The sequence below is a fragment of the Oncorhynchus tshawytscha genome, linkage group LG16 (genome assembly GCF_018296145.1).
Source record: "Oncorhynchus tshawytscha isolate Ot180627B linkage group LG16, Otsh_v2.0, whole genome shotgun sequence".
Lineage (NCBI taxonomy): Eukaryota > Metazoa > Chordata > Actinopteri > Salmoniformes > Salmonidae > Oncorhynchus > Oncorhynchus tshawytscha.
In genome coordinates, this window is record NC_056444.1 from 59,129,245 (window position 1) to 59,142,732 (window position 13,488).

A 13,488-nucleotide genomic window follows, 5' to 3' on the forward strand; every position below is an offset into this window, starting at 1 on the left:
TTTATTCACAGTCCCCAGTCCCTTCCCTGAGTGTGTTAATTCACAGTCCCCAGTTCCTGCCCTGAGTGTGTTTATTCACAGTCCCCAGTCCCTTCCCTGTGTTTATTTACAGTCCCCAGTCCCTTCCCTGAGTGTGTTAATTAACAGTCCCCAGTCCCTTCCCTGAATGTGTTTATTCATAGTCCCCAGTCCCTTCCCTCAGTGTGTTTATTTACAGTCCCCAGTCCCTTCCCTGAATGTGTTTATTTACAGTCCCTAGTCCCTTCCCTGAATGTGTTTATTTACAGCCCCTAGTCCCTTCCCTGTGTTTATTTACAGTCCCCAGTCCCTTCCCTGAGTGTGTTTATTTACAGTCCCCAGTCCCTTTCCTGAATGTGTCTTTAATTCCAGTCCACAGTCCCTTCCCTGAGTGTGTTAATTCACAGTCCCCAGTCCCTTCCCTGAATGTGTTTATTCACAGTCCCCAGTCCCTTCCCTGATTGTGTTAATTCACTGTCCACAGTTCCTTCCCTGAGTGTGTTTATTCACAGTCCCCAGTCCCTTCCCTGTGTTTATTTACAGTCCCCAGTCCCTTCCCTGAGTGTGTTAATTCACAGTCCCCAGTCCCTTCCCTGAATGTGTTTATTCACAGTCCCCAGTCCCTTCCCTGAGTGTGTTAATTCACTGTCCACAGTTCCTTCCCTGAGTGTGTTTATTCACAGTCCCCAGTCCCTTCCATGAGTGTGTTTATTTACAGTCCCCAGTCCCTTCCCTGAGTGTGTTTATTCACAGTCCCCAGTCCCTTCCCTGTGCTTATTTACAGTCCATAGTCCCTTCCCTGTGTTTATTTACAGTCCCCAGTCCCTTCCCTGAGTGTGTTTATTTACAGTCCCCGGTCCCTTCCTTGTGTTTATCGTCTCGTAGACTCGTCACCCCCTCCATGACCTCCAGCTCTATGTCAGCCTTACTTAACATCAGCAAGCATTACAGGATGGGACGTCACGTCGGTTACTACTGAACACCAAACAGATCAGGGATGCTGCTGGGGGGGGGGGACATGCAGGAGGGTGACATGATGGTGGTGATGTTGTGGGGCAGGATGTTACATCATGCAGCCTGGAGATTCACTCAGAAAGAAGTTCAAATTGAGCCAGTCAGGTTGTCCAGGTGTCATCTGAGCTCAGATGTAACATAGCTTGAATGATGGAGTCAAACAGAGAGATGCTGTTAAAGTGAACGTTTTTCTTATTGTTTAGAGATGCATTGTGAGGCTGACTGAGTGGAAGTCTCTTAGTGACTCCAGGCACAGAGAATCTGTCACATTCTGTGGCTCAGAGGAAAATTACAAAGTCATTTATTTAGAAACTGTCAAATGTGTCACAGCTGTTTCTATTTGCGAAACACTTCTTTTCAAACTGCCAGGGACAAACATATAAGAACAAGCCCCGACTCATAGTCTGCACTGTTTATGAAACACCAGGCTTAGAAAAAAATCAAAACACTGTAGTCTGCTGTGTCAGCAGAGAGAGAGAGAGGGACAGTACAAAACACAGTGGGGGGTAGTGAGACACTGTGCAGCTGGCCCAGGCTTGGCCCAGGCTTGGCACAGGCTTGGCCCAGGATTGGCACAGGCTTGGCACAGGCTTGGCACAGGGGGCAGCATCGTATGAGGAGAAGTGGATTAGTGTAACGCCTGTTGCCCATAGAGAGAATAAGGTAGTGGCAGGCCAGAATAATGTAGGTTCACTGAGAAGATGAGCTCTGTCAGATGAGAAGCACACACACGTACACACACACACACACACACACGCACGTACGCACACACACACATAATTTCACTCATGCTCCACGTGTGTGTGGGAACCAGCTGTGAAGCCCCACCCAGTAACCACTCTCAGCGGGACAAATGACCGATCAACCAGCCCCTCAACCTTCACATCTCACTACAGAAACCTAACCAGGTGGGAGGAAGAGGAGGGAGACATATATTGGTATATTCAAGCCATTCTGACAGAGAAACAGACAGTAGCCTAGCTGTGTTCTAAAGCACTAACCCATATGAGATTCCCACAGACGGCAAGTTCCCTCTTCAGAGCAGCAAATCACTTACATAAGTTTGTGCTGAAGAAAGTAACAGCTGTTTTCAAGCCCAGCCAACAGATGTGGCGGTAGCTTTAGCCTATGGGAAATCCAGTAAGGCTGTCTACTCTGTGCCAAAAACTGAGATTCAGCTAGTCGTGTTTAACACGAGCTGACAGGCTTCTCCCTTCTCATCTCTTGACCGTGTGGGAACAGGAAATCCAATCTGTCTGATACATTTGTATCCCTTGATTGTTACTGCAGCAGTCCTGTGTGTATGTGTGTGTGTGTGTGTGTGTGTGTGTGTGTGTGTGTGTGTGTGTGTGTGTGTGTGTGTGTGTGTGTGTGTGTGTGTGTGTGTGTGTGTGTGTGTGTGTGTGTGTGTGTGTGTGATTCCTTGCCTGGTGATTGCACGGTGTGAATTGGAGTTTCCATTTCATTTCGGGATTACCTGCTGAGTGGGAGAATTGAGTTTGGAGTACTCAAACAGACAGACAGAAAGAGAGAGCTCCTGGTTGTAACCCAAGGAGATCCTTGTTGAAACCCCCAGAGATCCTGGTTGTAGCCCCCAGAGATCCAGGTTGTAGCCCCCAGAGCACCTGGTTGTAACCCCCAGAGATCCTGGTTGTAGCCCCAGAGCTCCAGGTTGTAGCCCCCAGAGCACCTGGCTGTAACCCCCAGAGATCCTGGTTGTAGCCCCAGAGCACCTGGCTGTAACCCCCAGAGATCCAGGTTGTAGCCCCCAGAGCACCTGGTTGTAACCCCCAGAGATCCTGGTTGTAGCCCCAGAGCTCCAGGTTGTAGCCACCAGAGCACCTGGCTGTAACCCCCAGAGAGAGACCCAGGTGGTTGTAGCCCCAGAGCTCCAGGTTGTAGCCCCCAGAGATCCTGGTTGTAGCCCCCAGAGATCCTGGTTGTAGCCCCAGAGCACCTGGTTGTAACCCCCAGAGCACCTGGTTGTAGCCCCCACATTAGCCTATGTCATGACATCTCCTGTACAGAAGTAGCATGAGGCTGTCCTATCCTATGGAGTGGCTCTTCAGAGAGAGAGAGATGGATTGGGTGTGATCAAGCAGAGATAAGTGAGTACAGACAGTAACTCTCCTTCTTTAGTCCTTTACGCCACGTAACCGTAGGGATGTGGTGTTGTTATGAGTGATACTCATCTGGGATGACTGGTCCATCTCTGGAAGCTTTACAGGAAACTGACTCACCACATGATCAGAGAGCCATGCCTGGAACCAGTGGTGGAGAAACACAGTGAGGGGTAGACAGCTAGAAATAGACAATGAGTCATTTCTTTCCTATCAAGTGTAGTAAGGGCTCAATCAGTGCCCAGGTTATATCTGCCTGTTTGAGGCTTGACCATAGCATATGACATTGTTCTGGCTTGCACTGAAGTGTGTGTGTGTGTGTGTGTGTGTGTGTGTGTGTGTGTGTGTGTGTGTGTGTGTGTGTGTGTGTGTGTGTGTGTGTGTGTGTGTGTGCACGTGCGCCTCCCTGGGGAGTCTCTTGGTCCAACTTTTAGCACTAATGGGATCTGTGTGAGAGGTCCAGTGTTCCCTAGTGAGAGAACGGGACTGAGAAACAGAGATGTAGAGAGAGCCAGGGACTAGATGAGCTGGTGGACAGTGTCAGTGGAGGGTGTCACCCACTGGGAATGGCTCTCTTTCCAACTATTTCTCACTGAGCACAGCCAGCTGGGTGAAAGATCTAGAGATCTGGGTATGGGACATAGGATATGGTTGGATTGGACTGCAGAAAATAACGTTGGCAGAACTTGACCTCTGACTATCCATCCTCCATCCCTCTACTGCACCGTGTTTCTAACCACTCAGGAATGATGCTATTCTGCACATGGATAGAATGGGAACACATCAACTCACAGTTGATTTCATTGGAAATAATGTGGATGGGCAGCATACATATCTTGCGTTGGGCACACATCACACACACATGCCTGGTTTACACGCACACACACACACATCACACACACATGCCTGGTATACACGCACACACACACACCACAGTACAATAGGTCCCCTGAAGCGCTGGTTATGAACGACTGTATCTGGCTCAGTTTGTGTTGTATCCATCCTAGAGAATGTGCATCTATCCCGTAATGAACATAATAGTTGCCATGACAAAGTCAGCCTTTCAATAACAAGGGTTGGTAGATCTGAGCAGCATTTGAATAGATATGATAATCACCAGGACTGTTTTCCCTCGGGGCACTGAGATGATCTACATCTGACATGTCTGTTAACAGGATGTAGATGATTTGATGTATGTTTACATGAGCACAAACTGCATGGTCGTAGAGGGGGGTTGAGGCCATGCTGCAAGAGGGAAGCTGAATGGATGACCCGGCACACTGCACACGAGCAGGTGGCACGTCCAGCCCTCACTCTCACCCTCACTATTTTTTCATTATTTATCCCCCAGATCCCCTCCTCTCCTACCAGCAACCCTAAAAAACAGAATTGTTAAGCAAAGCGGCTTGTCATGACTCGATTTGAATTTGAATGCCTTTTTTTGTTGGTAATTTGAAAGGAGCCCAAGCGAGTTTACATATTCCCACTGGTACTGTATGCAGAAAGCCAAAGTGGAAGCAACGTCTACCCAGAAGAACCCCAGGCACAGCTAATGGTTTCAGACATTTGGAAAATATATAAATAATAAAACGATATTGCTGCAAGAAATCAGCGGTGGCAGGGAAACAGATGAATGGCCAGGCATGTTCGCGTCAGTCACATTAGCTTGGTGTCCGTCGCCTGATTACATTTGCGTCTCGTCTATTTTTCACACACCACTCCCCCAAGGAATCTGGACATCCCTTAGATCTACTGGAGGTTTGTCAGAAAGGCAGCAGCCCCCCCTCCCCCCCTCCCTTTCACTCCATCCCAATCTCTTTCTCTTGCATAATAGGCATTTTTTAAATGCTAAACGCAGTGAGTACATTCAACTCCCCAGTACACGAAAATCTGTATTCTCCCTTTGCTGTCTCTCTCTACCTTTCTCTTTCCATCCCCCTCTCTCTCTCTCTCTCTCTCTCTCTCTCTCTCTCGCTTTCTCTCTCTCTCTCTTTCCCTCTCTTGCTTTCTCTCTTCCTCCTCTGTAGTCCATCCCATTAATATTCTCTATGTTGAGATGAGACTGTACTGCTGAGGGTTGGAGAGAGGCAGAAGAGTAATATGAAAACAAAGTGGCCTCCCATAGGGCCCAAATACAAATATTAGCACATGAATGTCTGGCTGGCTGGGTGGGTGGGTGTGCGTTTCTGAATCCTCCTGCTCACCAGAGATTACTTTTATTTTAATATTCTTACATGCGATGAGCTTCAACTTCAGAAACATTTACCTCTAGAGTAAAGAGGCTTAATATGCAGTACCAGTCAAAAGTTTGGACACACCTACTCATTCCAGGGTTTTTCTTTATTTATACTATTTTCAACATTGCAGAATAATAGTGAAGACATCAAAACTATGAAATAATGTGGAATCATATGGAATCATGTAGTAACCAAAAAAGGGTTCAACAAATCTAAATCTATTTTATATTTGATATTCTTCAAAGTGGTCACCATTTGCCTTGATGACAGCTTTGCACACCCTTGGCATTCTCTCAACCAGCTTCATGAGGTAGTCACCTGGAATGCAGGTGTGCGTTGTGGAATTTCTTTTCTTCTTAATACGCTTGAGCCAATCAGTTGTGTTGTGACAAGGTAGGGGTGGTATACAGAAGATAGCCCTATTTGGTAAAAGACAAAGTCCATGTTATGGCAAGAACAGCTCAAATAAGCAAAGAGTAACGCCAGTCCATCATTACTTTAAGACATGAAGGTCAGTCAATCTGGAAAATTTCAAGAACTTTTAAAGTTTCTTCAAGTGCAGTCGCAAAAAAGCATCAAGCGCTATGATGAAACTGGCTCTCATGAGACACGAGCAATGGACATTAGACTGGTGGAAATCTGACCTTTGGTCTGATGAGTCCAAATTTGAGATTTTTGGTTCCAACCGCCGTGTCTTTGTGAGATGCAGAATAGGTGAATGGATTATCTCTGTATGTGTGGTTCCCACGGTGAAGCATGGAAGAGGAGGTGTGATGGTGTGGGGGTGTTTTGCTGGTGAAACTATCAGTGATTTATTTAGAATTCAAGGCACACTTAACCAGCATGGCTACCACAGTATTCTGCAGCAATACGCCATCCCATCCGGTTTGCGCTCAGTGGGACTATCATTTGTTTTTCAACAGGACAATGACCCAACACACCTCCAGGCTGTGTAAGGGCTATTTGACCAAGAAGGAGAGTGATGGAGTGCTGCATCAGATGACCTGGCCACCACAATCACCCGACCTCAACCCAATTGAGATGGTTTGGGATGAGTTGGACTGCAGAGTGAAGTAAAAGCAGCCAACAAGTGCTCAGCATACGTAGGAACTTCTTCAAGACTGTTGGAAAACCATTCCAGGTGAAGCTGGTTAAGAGAATGCCAAGAGTGTGCAAAGCTGTCATCAAGGCAAAGGGTGGCTATTTTGAAGAATCTAAAATCAATTTAGATTTGTTTAACAATTTTTCTGGTTAGTACATGATTCCATATGTGTTGTTTAATAGTGTTGATGTCTTCACTAATATTCTACAATTTTTTAAATTTATTTTACTAGGCAAGTCAGTTAAGAACTAATTCTTATTTTCAATGACGGCCTAGGAACAGTGGGTTAACTGCCTGTTCAGGGGTAGAACGACAGATTTGTACCTTGTCAGCTCAGGGATTTGAACTTGCAACCTTTCAGTTACTAGTCCAACGCTCTAACCACTAGGCTACCCTGCCACCACAATGTAGAAAATAGTACAAATAAAGAAAAACCTAGGAATGAGTAGGTGTGTCAACCTTTGACCGGTAGTGTATCTTTCGACAGGGTTATGTAAGAGTGCTCTCCTCTGCTCTCCTTTGTGTGTTTGAGACTCTATTTACCTAATTAACAAAACTCTCTCGGCGAAACTTTCCGTTCAATTCAGTTTGTGAAGCAGCCTGATGATTTTCACGCAGCGTTGAGGCTGGGACAGCAGACAGGTGTAGAGGCTCTGAGCCAGAGATGGCGTTGCGCTCTCTTTACACTGGAATGGCAGGAGGAGGATTGAGGAGGACGAGGTTCAGTAAAACTGTACACATGCTATATATCACCATATCAAAGGAACACAGCTGCTGCCTACTGTCCTTGAAGTTACCTACTGCAGTTGATGGTTGATGCTATTTCCAGGAATCTGCTCAGATTCACAAGCAAAGAAAAAGAATTACTCATCCACCCACTGTCTTTCTCAGAACTTGGAGGGGCACGGAAGGCCAAGCAGTGGTATTTGGCAACTGCTGCTACAGAACTATGCCTTAGAACGAAGAGCAGCAAGGCCTCTTTTTTATTTATTTATACAACATATTCCTGCTCCAAACAAAAGAGGGAAATAACCATTTCTCCTGGATGAAAAGACTCATTAAGTTGAGAAACAGTTTGAGTTCTGTTTGTTTGTTATGTTTGATTCTCAGGAATGACGTGTTGGAAGACTGGCAGAATAATATATCTTTCCCACCGCTTTGATTGAACCTCGTGTGCCAAAGGTGATGTTGTTCAAGTAATCATTCTGACAATTACACACGTTTCATTAATGAGCAAATGAATTGTGTGCGCTGGCAGGTGGCCAGCAATTCATGATCCAGGCATGGGTCACCTATTCACTCCCCCAGAAGAAGTGTTTTATCTATTGTTGAAAGAAACAGTGAAGGAGAAGGAGGGGATAGTACAGAATGCGAGTAATCTCGGACAAAACGTTGATGAGCTATTAAGATAAGGCTATTATGGCAGCGCTATGCACACTTGCAGACTTGTTATTAGAGAGCTGACTTGTGTTTTTCTTTCTTGTGGATAAATCATTTTGTGGTATTCAGAGATTTCCTGAATCCATAATAAGGGTGACATTGTGGCCTTCGTAAGCTGATTTGGCGCAGAGCGATAGCTACAGTCACATTTGTCAGCTAGCAGAGACGACATGGTGGAGAAATGCTGCCTGTCTGTAACTGCTGTAGCTGTGCAGGCTTATTGCTCAATATCTGCCATTACAAATCATTACCACAGGGATCAAGCTTAGTGCTTAATCCTTGACAGGCCCTCGCACTATATCCTCGCTTGTGTGTTCACACTGAGGCGAGGCAAGGAGCCCTGGGCGAGGCAAACTAGCTCCCACACATTATAGAGGGCACCTCGAATACACCCAAAGATGCAGATGAACTGGTAATGAATTCTTTAGAGTTAAAAATGCAGTGTTGGACAGGGGTCACAGAGACTTTGACCTATGAGCTCAACCAACTCTGCTCAAGTTGTTTTTATTTGCATTCTGGGTCTGAAAACTGCCTTATCTCTTGTCCAGAAGCACAGTGGAGGGATTGAAACCGAACAATTAGCTAACAAAGAAACATTAACATGGCGGAAAGATGTTTATCGCTAACAAACTAGTCCCCATTGACAATAGAAATGCCTTATCTTCTCTTCTAATTAGATGCTAATATATACTGATGAATAATCCTGTTCAGAGGTTGTTAAAGGACAATTAGTTAGAGTTTGGCTTTACCGCCCTTCACTACACCATCAATTACGTCAACACAACCCAGCACTGGACAGCTCATCAACTGATACAGATGCCATGCAGAGATTTATACACTATGACCGAGGAGCATGTAATCTCTCTACACGAGATGTAATTACCAGCCATGCAATTACACTGTGACAGACACACTGACACTAATGAAGGAGATTAACTGTCATTACTATCGCCTGTCTGTCTGGATTCAGCATGCCTGTCACACTCAGGGACCGAGAGAACTACTCAAACCCTTTTATATACCCTTCCTGTTGTCTTTCTACTACTCACCTACGTAGTTTATGCTTTCCTAGTTTCCTCCCCCTCTTCCTCCTGCTCCTCCTCCTGGGCTCTAAGGCACCGCGTCTCAGTGCTAGAGGCGTCACTACAGACCCTGGTTCGATCCCGGGCTGTATCACAACCGGCCGTGAACAGGAGTCTCATAGGGCGGTGCCAAATTGGCATAGCGTTGCCCGGGTTAGGGGAGGGTTCGGCGGGGTTGGCGGGGTCGGCGGGGTCGGCCGTCATTGTAAAATAAGAATTTGTTCTTAACTGACTTTCCTAGTTAACTAAAGGTTCAATATAAATCAAAAACCTCTTCAAATGCTCTGCCCACTTTACTCCTCCTCTTCCTGCTCCTGCTCCTGCTCCTCCTCCTCGGCAACCAATAAAACCAGAAGCAATGATAGAAAAGAGCAAATATGCTGAGCTATCCAACCAGGACCAAGACTACTACTAGTACACAGTCATACCAGGCTAACAGTGTATCAAACCCTGTAATACAGTATATTCCCCAGGAGGTTGCCTTATTCAGTGCTCATTAGCATGAGTGACAGAGCTTTGCTGTAGTGAGCATGTTTTGGCAGGATCTGCACCACTGTGGTGTTGTATACTGCGTAAGCAGTGTGGTAGGAGGATGGGTGAGGGGCAGAGAGAAGGGGCAATAGAAAATCCTGGTGATATAGGGTCACAAATACACACTGGATGACTAGGTAGTCCTATCTATGTCCTCTGTCATGGGATTTAATACACACCGTGGTGAGGACCATTAGACTAGTGTGATAAAGCATCCATGTCCTGGGCAAGATTAGGGCTCTCCTGTGTCTTTATCAGCACGTCTCTGACATGCGTATATGTTAGTAGTCATCTCTAGCAAGTTGAAATACACAGGAGTGAGACATCGCCGCTGGACCGGTGTCTCTGTCCCATCGGTAGCAGTAACACATAACCACCTCAGGGGGGAGAGAAACTCCATGCCTGGGAATTGACTTGTGCCATTCTGGGGAAGATTATTTTTTGGAAAGAAAAAATGCCACTTTATCAATCAAACAAATGGGCTCCGGAGCTCGGGCCGCCCATTGGCCCACCATGGGTTCATTAAATCCCCACTCGACAGCGAGGGGCCCCAGAGCCTGAGTCACACCGGAGCCCCCATCCATCATTTAAGCACTCAATTACCCCTGCATTAATCACAGCCACAGCCCAGCCTCAGCTACACAATCAAAATAATTTGCAATTTACATGTTAATCTGTTGGCATGGATGTCCAGACCCATTGTCTTCCTATTGACTGGTCCAGCCAGGACTCCTGGAATCTGCAGACTAACCCCATCACCCTCTCTCTTGTTCTCCCTCTCTCTCTCATTCTCTCTCTGTCTCTCTCTCTCTCTCTCTCACCACTCCCCTTATCATTGTGTGGGTTTTCTGAGTACTCGAAGGGGACCGCTCTCTCTCGCCATCTCTCTCTCTCTCTCTCTCTCTCTCTCTCTCTCTCTCTCTCACACACACTCATAAACGCGCACACACACTCACTTTACTTACTGCTACACTTTCTGGGTGGCAGTTGTTAATGTACTGCGATAAGGAGAGCAAATGGACAAAGTTAATTAAAAAGATAGGACGGTCAATTTGACACGTTTCCTTTTGTTTTCTCTCCCTTTGGATCGTTGTGACAAAAACAAGGACAGGCTCTTTTTTAAACTCTCAGATGGGAATTTGCCAGCTCAGTGATTCCATCCCTCATGTTGTGGTAGATTGTACTGTTGCTTGTATAAGCTCGCTTCTTCGCCTCCTGTTTTTGTTTTGGAATGCCTTTTCACTGGCCTTGTTAATTGCCTGCTTTGTCTTTATCTGTACGGGTGATTGGTGTTAAATTACTTGTTATTGGATCGCTCTGTCACTACCTGTACCAGAGGAACTAATTTCCACTGTTCATTTAGTTACAGTAGACACTGTCCTCTCCTGCTCAATCTACCAAACTGCCCCCTTCTTCTACAGTACATCATAGTATTCCCATCTATATATATATATATATATAAAATGTATTATTGTTATTATTATGGGGCTGAAACATTTACAATGATAATGAAGAGATATAGACAAGAAAAGTAGCCCCACTATTAAATACTTTCTTTAAATGGTGAATACTTATGTTTGATTACTCTAGATATCCTGTTCATCCCTGTAATGTCAGTGAATCCATAAAAGTGGTCCCAAAATGAATCATGGCCGATCTAACGGAATCCTTTGTAATGTCAGCCTCAACACAAAAGCACAAAGAATGATGGCTATAAAAGTTGTAGCGGTGTTCGATCCCATCGGAGAATGAAATAAATGTTTGATTTGACCTCAAACCCATACATCGTACATGCCCTGTGTGCTCAGTAATAACACACAATACAGGAGAGAACGTGGCTTCTTAGAAAGAAAGAGACGGAGAGAGAGAGAGGGTGAAATATAAACGAAGAGATCCTTGTATGAGTCCATGGTTCTGAATTCATGCTGTAGCCCGTCGTCTCTGTAGTGCCCAGATGGGGTCGGCGCTCTGTTTCTCTGGTGTGTTAGTGCTGTTAGGCTCTCTCTCTCTCTCTCTCTCTCTCTCTCTCTCTCTCTGTCTCTCTGTCTCTCTCTCTCTGTAGTGCCCAGATGGGGTCGGCGCTCTGTTTCTCTGGTGTGTTAGTGCTGTTAGGCTCTCTCTCTCTCTCTCTGTCTCTCTGTCTCTCTCTCTGTAGTGCCCAGATGGGGTCGGCGCTCTGTTTCTCTGGTGTGTTAGTGCTGTTAGGCTCTCTCTCTCTCTCTCTCTCTCTCTGTCTGTCTCTCTGTCTCTCTCTCTGTAGTGCCCAGATGGGGTCGGCGCTCTGTTTCTCTGGTGTGTTAGTGCTGTTAGGCTCTCTCTCTCTCTCTCTCTCTCTCTCTCTGTCTCTCTGTCTCTCTCTCTGTAGTGCCCAGATGGGGTCGGCGCTCTGTTTCTCTGGTGTGTTAGTGCTGTTAGGCTCTCTCTCTCTCTCTCTCTCTCTCTCTCTCTCTCTCTTTCTCTCTGTAGCTGTTAACCCTTTGTGGAAACAGTATCCCTAGCCGTATCCCCAGCCCAGAGCCCCCTGGAGAGAGGACAGCACAGGGAGAGGCGTGGGCGCTAAATTGAAAACAGTAGACCCCGAGGTTAGAGCACATCAATCCTGCGATATGGGCTGCCTGGGAAGACTGGAGGAGGAATTAAAGGGGAGAGAGTGCAGCTGTGCAGGAGAGGGAGGGGGAATAGGGGAGGCAGCGCAGAGAGAGTGAGTGAGAGAGAGAGAGAGTGCACAGGGAGAGAGTGCACAGGGAGAGAGTGGGGGGAAAGCTAGTGCAGCGAGAGAGAGAGAGCGCGCGCACAGTGAGGGAGGGAGAGCTCAGCAGAGCAAGAGAGCGAACGCAAGAGCAGAAAGGAGCTCCGATAGTGAGACGGGCCGGAAGAGAGAGCAGCAGAGAGAGAGAGAGAGGGAGAGAAATAAAGCCAGGGTCACAGAGAGAGAGAGACAAGGTTCAGTAGCGCTGCCATCAGGGATTACACTGCCATGCAACCTTAGTTGTGAGTGGAGGATTTTTGTTTGTCGTCGGATCCCAGGCGGTGCTGTGCAGTCCGAGCCCTGGGCATCACAGCAATGAGGTAGGGCTGCGATGGGAGAGGGAGCTGGAGTGGGACTGGCTGGGGTTCGTGGTAATGAGAGCACTGTCTGTAGGGATGGAGTGATGATCCTCTGTAGTCTACCATACATTCAGGCTATTTATAGGTTTCCATCAGAGATTAAAGTTTTAATCTGCTTTTGCCCGCTTTGTAGCTTCTACTCACTGTCCTGTGTAGTCAGAGGAACTTGGATCTAGGATCTGTTCCTATCTACCACAGAGCAGTGATGATTTTAAGGCTTGAAGTAAAAGCTCCCTGTTGCATCTCTGTTTGTAGTTCCGGCTCCCAGTCTTGCTCCATCTGAAGTTGGGTGGGTATAAAGCATGTCTGGCCACTGTGATTCTCGGTGGAGACTAGTGGCGTTGAGATATACAGCGCTGTGTGGTTGTGACTGTCTGTAGGGAGTTGGAACTCCCATGAGACTTGTGGTGGTCTATATATGTGGAGTATAAGTCTAGAGCCATGAATTGAAGGCTTGCAATAGCAGTGCACTGTCACAAGTTGTCAGACTCTCCTCAGAGGTTGTGTAGTTTCTGGTATACACTGTAAGATGTAATTCTGTGGTTCTGTGTCATGGAGTGGGCTGTACAGACTCTCTGTGCCCCAGGGCTGCCTCGGCTCTGTGTTTGGGACAAAAGCTGCCCTGGCGTGAAATCTGCTGGAGGACTGCTGGAGCCCACGGTGTAGCTGGCTGAGGGGGTGAGAGTGAGGCTGTGTTTTGGGGGGTGGGGGGGACATTGTAGCAGTCAGTCCGTCCTTTCTGCCCCAGCGAAGAGATGTGCTACTGGGAGGGGATGCCTGTCGACCCTTACCCCTCTCCCCCCTCCTCTTGTCTCTGTCTCTGTCTCTGTCTCTGT

General features: G+C 46.8%; 1 protein-coding gene across 6 annotated transcripts in view; it reads left to right on the top strand.

Moving 5' to 3' along the window:
- LOC112232642 (extracellular sulfatase Sulf-2) overlaps positions 1–13,488 on the top strand; it is a 203,512-nt gene that overhangs the window by 138,773 nt on the left and 51,251 nt on the right. For 2 of the 6 annotated variants that reach the window (XM_042299428.1, XM_024399820.2), the window contains exon 1: positions 12,321–12,613. The exons of 1 other annotated variant lie outside the window; for it this stretch is intronic. The gene's annotated coding sequence lies outside the window, so the exon portion shown is untranslated. Of the gene's footprint in view, positions 1–12,320; positions 12,614–13,488 lie in introns of those variants that run through there. 3 more of the 6 variants (XM_024399823.2, XM_024399825.2, XM_024399824.2) reach the window with 2 other exon arrangements.